General features: G+C 32.9%; 1 non-coding gene across 1 annotated transcript; it reads left to right on the forward strand.

Moving 5' to 3' along the window:
* The first annotated feature begins 4,416 nt into the window (after positions 1-4,416).
* LOC107864000 lies at positions 4,417-7,935 on the forward strand. Its single transcript, XR_007053526.1, has 4 exons — positions 4,417-4,604; positions 5,369-5,444; positions 5,604-5,669; positions 7,318-7,935. It is a non-coding gene; the product is annotated as an uncharacterized LOC107864000 (transcript).
* Positions 7,936-8,145: the final 210 nt, after the last annotated feature.

An 8,145-nucleotide genomic window follows, 5' to 3' on the forward strand; every position in this document is an offset into this window, starting at 1 on the left:
AAGGATTTGATAGTTCTGGCTCTGGTCTTGTTTGTTTTGACAGGAAATACAATGAAAATTGATCATAAATATAATCAGTGTAGAAGGTAAATGTAGGTGCATTCAGGCTACCAACCTTCTTCATCAAGGTGGCAAAGGCAAGTCATGGCTGAGATTGAATTCATAAAAGTCATGCAATGTATATTTTATTAAATAATTTGTGTTTTCTATGTTTTGAAAAATAAATGTATTAAAAATAATTATTCTTTTTTGGTCAAATTAAAGGCGTGAATTAATTTTGTATCTAATTTGTAATCTTTGTTAAAACATTTTATCACATTGTTAATTAGGATAGTTTTTATCTATTATATTATATTGTATTATTAATTTAAATATAATATTTATTTTGATTGTTATTTAAATTTTATTATATCATACTCATACAATATATGAATAGATATGTCAATTGTTTTTCCTTGTACAAGTATTTTAGGGTATCTGGTTGTGAGAGAGATTCTTTCGCATGAGCACATTAATGGAGTTCCCTCTCTCTAAATCAGAAATAGAGAGGTTAGTGGATACGAGATCTTGCAATAGTGTCCTTAATGGAATATTGTATAATATCTCTTGCTATAGTTTACAATGAGTTATAACTTACTATATGCCTTGGATATTATATTATGAATCATCTTCTTAAGCTCCAAGTCATTAATGCTATGAATTTTAGAGTCCCACAACATAAACTCGTCAAATGTTGACTGCTAAGATAATAATTTTTCTTTTTGGACGCTCTCTTCTTGTTGTTGTGCCATGACCCATGTTTCAGCCCATGGCCTATTCCTATTCTCTTTTGATTTTCAATCCTATTTAGAAAAGGATTCGAATTTCTATTTTTATTTTGAGTTGGATTGACTTAAGAAAAAACACCACTCATCATCTATAAATAGAATTATTTGAGAGAGAATTATTCATGCTCATTGATATTTGACTTTGAGAGACAGTAGCACATAAGAGAGGATTTGAGAGAGTTTTTACCAAAGAGAGAAGAGAGAGAGTTTAGTTGCTGCAGTTTTTCTCTCTGACTAGCCAACTTTAGATCGCATATCTTGACTCTTTCATCGTTGGATCGAACTGAAATTTTGACTGAGTGTTTATAACATCTTGGTGTTTGTTTTGAACAGTGGAGATCGAATTTAGAGGTTTGCAGCTTGTGATTTTGAGTCCCGAATAGTAGGTCTGTTTTAGGCGATTTCTCTTTATTTACTTTTGTTGGTGTAACTATTGCATCTCTGGGTTTGGATCTTCTTGTGTGGCCATTCGGAGAATATTTGTAACCCTCTTATTGTTATAGTTGAGTAATTTGGATCTCTGTGATCTCGTAGTTGTTACCTTCGAATTGAAGGATTTTTTCATGTTAAATTTGGTATTCTTTACTTTCTTTGTATTCGTATTTACCTTCTTCCATCATAACACTTGTTGCGGACTTTCTTTGACTTCTAAGATAATATTATTTTTTCTTCTTGGATGCTAGCAACTTTCTTTTGCATCTTATCTTACCATTCTCTAAAAAATAACTTTCTTTTACATCTAATACATATTTAATTTTCAACTTTTGGCCTTGTTTTATCAAGGAACAACTACTTGAGATTTCAATATTAAGACTGGAAGTATGTTTTTGTTACTCTTACAGCTTTAGGGACTCAATTTTGAGATTGACAGATCACACAAAACAAACAGGTAACTTGTTCTTGCTTTATGCACCATTTCATTTCATCAAGTTGTAAATGATATATTAATTGCAATTAACAAAATATTTCAGTGTGATTGATTCTTTTGTATTGCCTCTCTCGCCCTTACTCTTTTTTGATTTTCAGTGTGAGTTGAAATACTTTCCATTTTATGCTCGTGTGATGAGTGGACAAACTCATGGATGGATGATGTATGTAAAGAAAAAAGACGAGACTTCTTATCGTCTAATTCAGCATTATAATTAGAATCTAGGTTTCTATGACTTTTCACTTTTTGGTGCCCCATTCGTGTTGTGTCGACACAGGGTGTGGGTGTGGGTGTGGGTGTGGGTGTGGGTGTGGGTGTGGGTGTAGAGTTTGTCTGTATTGGATTCTCACTCATATTGGTACTATATTCGGTTATCAAGAGTGTTTATTACATATCTCTTATGAGAAAAATCATTTTGTCAAAAGTGTGCAAGTGTTTGGATTACATTAGGTATGTTATTGTCGTTTGTATATTTTAGTATAATTCATTTGTTCGGATATCAAAACATATACTATCATTATTTTTATTAACAAATATTTGATACACGTGTAACGCACGTACGCTAAATCAGTATTTAATTAATTTTTAACTCAAAAAAATAGTGAAAAGATGATTTTATCTAAAACAAAGCTTTTAACGAAGAACAAAAAGTTTAAACAACATTTCTAAGGCGCTTCACATTTTTAATATATTATAAATATAGATTACAGATATAGATTATAAGTATAGATTATAGATTATAGATATATATAGATTATTTTAAGAATAAATTACTTATAACCACACCTTAAGTTTCTATTATTACTTAAAATCTCATCCAACTAAACTAATTACAAAAATTTCTTTTTACTCAAAATAGTTGCCTTTTTTCTGATACATCTAAAAAATCCACCCACATCCCCTTATAGTGCCGCAAATCAAGCCCAAAAATTAAAAAATATATCCTACAATTTTCTCAACTCACCCATTTTAAATTTTCACCATGTTCTCATCTACTATTCAATTAGATCTAACAACTTCATCTTTCCATCATTAACTTTCTTTTTTAATTTCCACCATTTCATTATGATATGAACATAATGAAATGCAACTGGTAAAGTAACTGTCATATGACCAGGAGGTCACAGGTTCAAACCTTGGAAATAGCTTCTAGTAGAAATGCAAGGTAAGGCTACATACAATACACCCTTGTGGTGGAACCTTCCCCGAACACTGCGCATAGCAGTAGCTTTAGTGCACCGGGCTGCCCTTTTTTTAATTATGATATGAACAACATTAATTTTCGTGAAAATAGATTGAAATATCAAAATGACCCGGCTATGATGAAGAAGTTATCAATCATTGCATCTGTAAAGAGGAAGAAGTAAGTTACAAAAAATTATTTTTTCGTGACACTGCATGCATTTTGATACATCATAAATTTTACATGTGATTTTGTTTCCTTATAGATATGATACATTCAATATACTGCGTCTGATACATAGATTCAAGGTTAATGAGTCCTTGCATGCTTTATGATACATAATACAACATATGTGTGATTATGGTGCAGTTTTATTATGATACATAGATCTAATTTTATTGAGATTTTAGATTTATATGATACATTCTAAAAATTGTATATGAGTTTTAGTTTGTTTTACACCTGATACATTAAACATTATGAGTATGATACACAAGTATGAGATATATCATTACTTCTGATATATAGTCAATGTTGAAGTTGATTTGTATTGTTTTTTCATCCGATACATTCAAATTAGTGAATATCAGACATATTTAGGGACTGGAGTTTTTGTAATAGGTTTTGCCGAGTTTCTTAGTGATGGTTCGGTTCCTTCATCTAATTTTGATGTAGAATATCATAAAAAAAGATACACAATATTCTTATGGAACTATGACGTCATCAAGGCTAGGAAAGGATATACCAGCGACAATGAAGATCCACAAAAAAATAATAAAGATAGGAAGAACTGGGAGAATTTTAATTGAGGGAGATTATTTTGGTGATTCAAATTTAAATTATGAATCTGTTATTAATTTTTAGGGATTAAAGAGATATATCTCAATCAAAATTACATTAATTGTTGCGTTATTTACTCTTTTACTGTTATTTTTCTTTTTATAGTCAATTAGTTTGATAGTTATGTATTTGTCGGTTATATATCCGGACCAAACTTCTGTATCATATCTGAAATATTAAGTAATTAATATAAAAATTAGGTAGCAAAGTGTTGGGATTTATGTTATTACCCTTATTTTAAATTACTATTTCATCTCGTATGGTCAAACAAATTCTAAATGAACCACATAGGAAAAATTTAAATAGCACCTATATTAAAGTGGAAATATTAAGTAGTTGTTTGGCCATGATTTTTTTTTTTCAAAAAATTATTTTATTTTAGTAAAAAAAGTAAAAACAAAATGTGTTTGACCATAAAAATTACAAATACAATTTTGAAATTATATTTGAAAAAAGTGAAAACAAGTGTTATTTATTTTTGCTTTTTTCACTCATACTTCTCACAAAATTTCAAAAATAATTTTAATTTATATTTGTGACGAAACACAACTCAACTTCAATTTCAACTTCAACTTCAACTCAACTCTAACTCCAATTTAAAAAAAAATATGACTTTCATCGCCAAACGGGCCAATTCCTGCGAAAACTTATACTCGTAGTTGTTCCCTGCAAAAAAAATCCATGAGCCATTTACTAGCAACTCCCTAGAGCTTCCACCCTTTTATCGATTGCGTGCTGATTCGAACTCACAATTACAACTCACTCTTGTCTTGAAAAGTAGAATCAAAGGAGAAAGGAAGAGAGAAATTGTGAAACTACGAAAAAGGTTCAAACTTTCTTTTCACCTTTGAAATTCAGCAAATTTTTCTCAAGCTTTCTTATTTTTTTTTTAGTCCGTCCAAAATAAAATATCACCTTTACTTATTTAGTAAATTTTAAAAGACATAATTACAATTTTATCTTTAGTGGATCACTTGGTTTTAAATATTATTATTATTCTTTTTTTATTTATCTTTTCAATTAAAAGTGGTCCAATTTATTTTTAAATATTATTATTCTAAGACAATTTTGTAACTTTAACAAAGCAAATACTTATTTCTTAAATATGGTGTTGGATCAAATGACGAGCAGGGAGTACATATATTGAGACATTATGTCGAACGGCTAGCAGGCACTTAACCACACTTATTTTCCTCCAAAAATACCTAATTAGTCACTGCTTACCGAGCAAAATTGGCATGTAGAAAGGAATCATGGAAGAAGAAAGCTTGAGAAATGGATTTGCTGTTACATATTTCTATTAGCTGTTGCTTTGTTGATCCAATTTATTATGCTCTTTGTTTGATTATGTTCGTGTTTGATACGAGAAAATACTTTTCATATTTCTCATGTTTCATTCGTCTAAACAAGTTCCTCATTTTGTCTAGTTAAGATAGTGTCGCGTCCACCATTCCCATCCCCATAGTAAATGCTCTTATGATAATATCCAACATGCATCAGCTGACATTTTTGAAGAGTCTGAGTAATATAGATTTCACCTGTATTAGGTTAAGACTTGAAAGTAATTTTTTTTTTTGGTAATGCTATTAGGAGTAATATTATTCAAGTCGAGAGCAGTGAATGGGCGAAATAAAAAATTTCATTGGGGATGTTCAACATTGAATATGTATGTATAAACTAGTTTTTGACTTATATATGCAATATAAGTTCTCTGTACAAAGAGAACCTTCCGATGAAGTGTGTTCAACTAACCACCCTTCAGCTTATGTAGCTCCACCATTGTCTGAATTAATACTTATTTATTGACAGGGAGTTTTTATTTTAGGGAGATGGTGGTCGAATGATGAGGCCCTTCGTACGTGCTCAAATCAGTCGCTTTCACAGTGGACAGGTAAAATGGTTTACTTAATGCTGATAATTTATCTCTGTGCTTAGCTTTATGAAGAAAGACTACCATATATCCTTGCCTGGTTGTTTTTTCAGATAAAATTATGGTCCCTTTGGCTTTGAATATGAGCTACAACAATTGTTAGCTTCTAACTTGTTGTGTTATGCAAATGGTTCTTTGATCTGTGGAGCAAACAAAGAGGTATTCACATACGAGTTTATGTATGAAGTCTTTCTGTTATTCTACGGTACAGACATAATGTTAAAGAACTTTAACTGCCTTACAGCCGGCGGTAGTGGCGTACAGAGACTTTTTGGTGACAGCTTATAGTCACAATTCCACTTGTAAGTGGAGTTGGGTCTGGGACTGTTTTGGTTTTAGGATTTTACTTTTTATACCACCTTGATGTTTACTTTGTATTATTTTCAATTTGTGTCGGCGTATTGTGTGTGTATATACATGTGTTTTTCTTCTTCTTTTTTTTCTGGGGGGGGGGGGGGGGGGGCACATTGTTTCTTAGAAAATATTAATTGCACACATACATAGGAATTTTTTTTTGAAAAGTGGTCGCCTTCCAATCCAGCAAGAGCAATATGATCTGCTGTTAAGCATATACCAAGACTTGTTGGCATAAACTATGTTTCTTAGAAATAACTTTAGTATTTAGAGGTTAATGTTTCAATGAGTGTAGGAGTAAAGCATGGTTAGGATTTTTAGCTGTTGTACATGACTTCCAACATTTTTACATGTATTGCATCATCTCTGCCATGTTTTGGATAGTTCTTTCAATAGTACATGATATCCAACTGCTATTCCGTTACCATGTTTTTATGTGGGGGGGTACTAGGTTGGGGGAGCAACTAGTCCAACTTCTTGAAAAACCGAGATATTGAACAACGAACATTTGAAACAATTGCTTGCCTCACGTGAGATGAAGGGAAGGTCGATTTGACTCGCATCCTGGAGGGGAAATTTTTCTGTTTTCATCAATGCTGGCACAATCAAGGCTCGTACATGCAATTTCCTATGGGCCTTCCGTTTTCCCTTACCTAGATCTATAACCACCTGTCTTCCCCATTCCCTGAAAGCCCTCCAGGGGCCTAGCCCTCTTTCCTTGGTATTGCAATAACCACCTGATCACTTCTGTTTTGGGCGTTCTTGGGGAATAATTGTCTAAGAGGAAAAAACAGCAATGGTTGCTCTCAAGCATCATGTGAAGTTCTTTGACCTCGTTTTGTGCTTTCGTGAGCCACATAACCTTGTAATTTAATCACATATAAAATGTTCTTTTGGCAAGTACACAAAAGTGTTTAAGTTCCATGTTAAACATCAAAGGCTGAACTGTTTCCTTGCCTAGAATTGCTTTTAAACCAATCTATTGTGCAAGTATCTGTGGATTCAAAATCTGTCTTGTCAGGAAGCCGAAAACTTTTTAGTGTGTGACAATTGCTGGATTAGAATAATCTTAATTTGAATTGAGATATCATATCTTATGTTGTTCGGACTCTTCAAAAATGTCAATGGATGCGTGTCGAGTCCTCCAAAAGTAGTGTATTTTTGGAGGATCCGACAAGGGCTCTGCAGCATTTTTGGAGAGTGTCCGAGCAACGTAGAATTCAGAAAAGTATCTAAAACATGTTTTATTTCACAGGTTTGTTATGCACCTAGAAGCTTTTTCGGGGTTGAAGATTTCGTGGACGATGACAATAGCAGACCATACACATATCAGAAGGGGAAAAAGTCGAAGAATCCAAACAAACATGTTTCATTCAAGCAACGTACAGTAGCTTATATGGAATCATTCACGCTCGATTTCTTCATATCAAAGCGCTTTGTCTCAGCCTCTATAACCCATCGCGTTACGTGCAAACAGGTCGCGGTAGCTGGTACCAACTCCAAAGACATCAAGGCAGTTCTGAAATCTAGAAGTGATACCTGCATGTTTGCCTGTGGGAAGTATTTTGGCTGACAGAGCAAGAGAGGCTGATGTGTACACAGTTTCTTATACTCCTAGGGACAGAGACAAGTTTGAAGGGAAAATAAGAGCAGTTGTTCAATCCCTTATTGACAATGGTATTGACGTTAAAGTTTATCTCGACTGAAATGTTTTCTACTATCCCTCACCCCCAACCCAACAAAAATCCTTTTCAACTTTTTTTCTTTTAAAGTATCACAATGTTTACCAAGATGTCTTATTGAGATTTGAGAGCCTCCTTTAGGCTTCTAAGTTCCTTTCCTGTTTTTTATGGTTAGCTGATGCTTATGGTGATGTCCAGACTAGTTTGTTGCACCTTGACTGTTCAGCCATGTACCAGCTACCTGCCCACTAACTCAGTACCAAATAACTGTCCACCGAGATGAGAAGAAATTAGCTTACTTTTTAAATTTTATTGCTCGAATCAGTGGTGGAGTTAGAATTTTCACTAAGGGGGTTCGAAAAATGAAAGTAAACTCACAAAGAAGCCAAAAGAGGTTGATA

This window comes from Capsicum annuum, chromosome 3, assembly GCF_002878395.1.
Source record: "Capsicum annuum cultivar UCD-10X-F1 chromosome 3, UCD10Xv1.1, whole genome shotgun sequence".
NCBI lineage: Eukaryota > Viridiplantae > Streptophyta > Magnoliopsida > Solanales > Solanaceae > Capsicum > Capsicum annuum.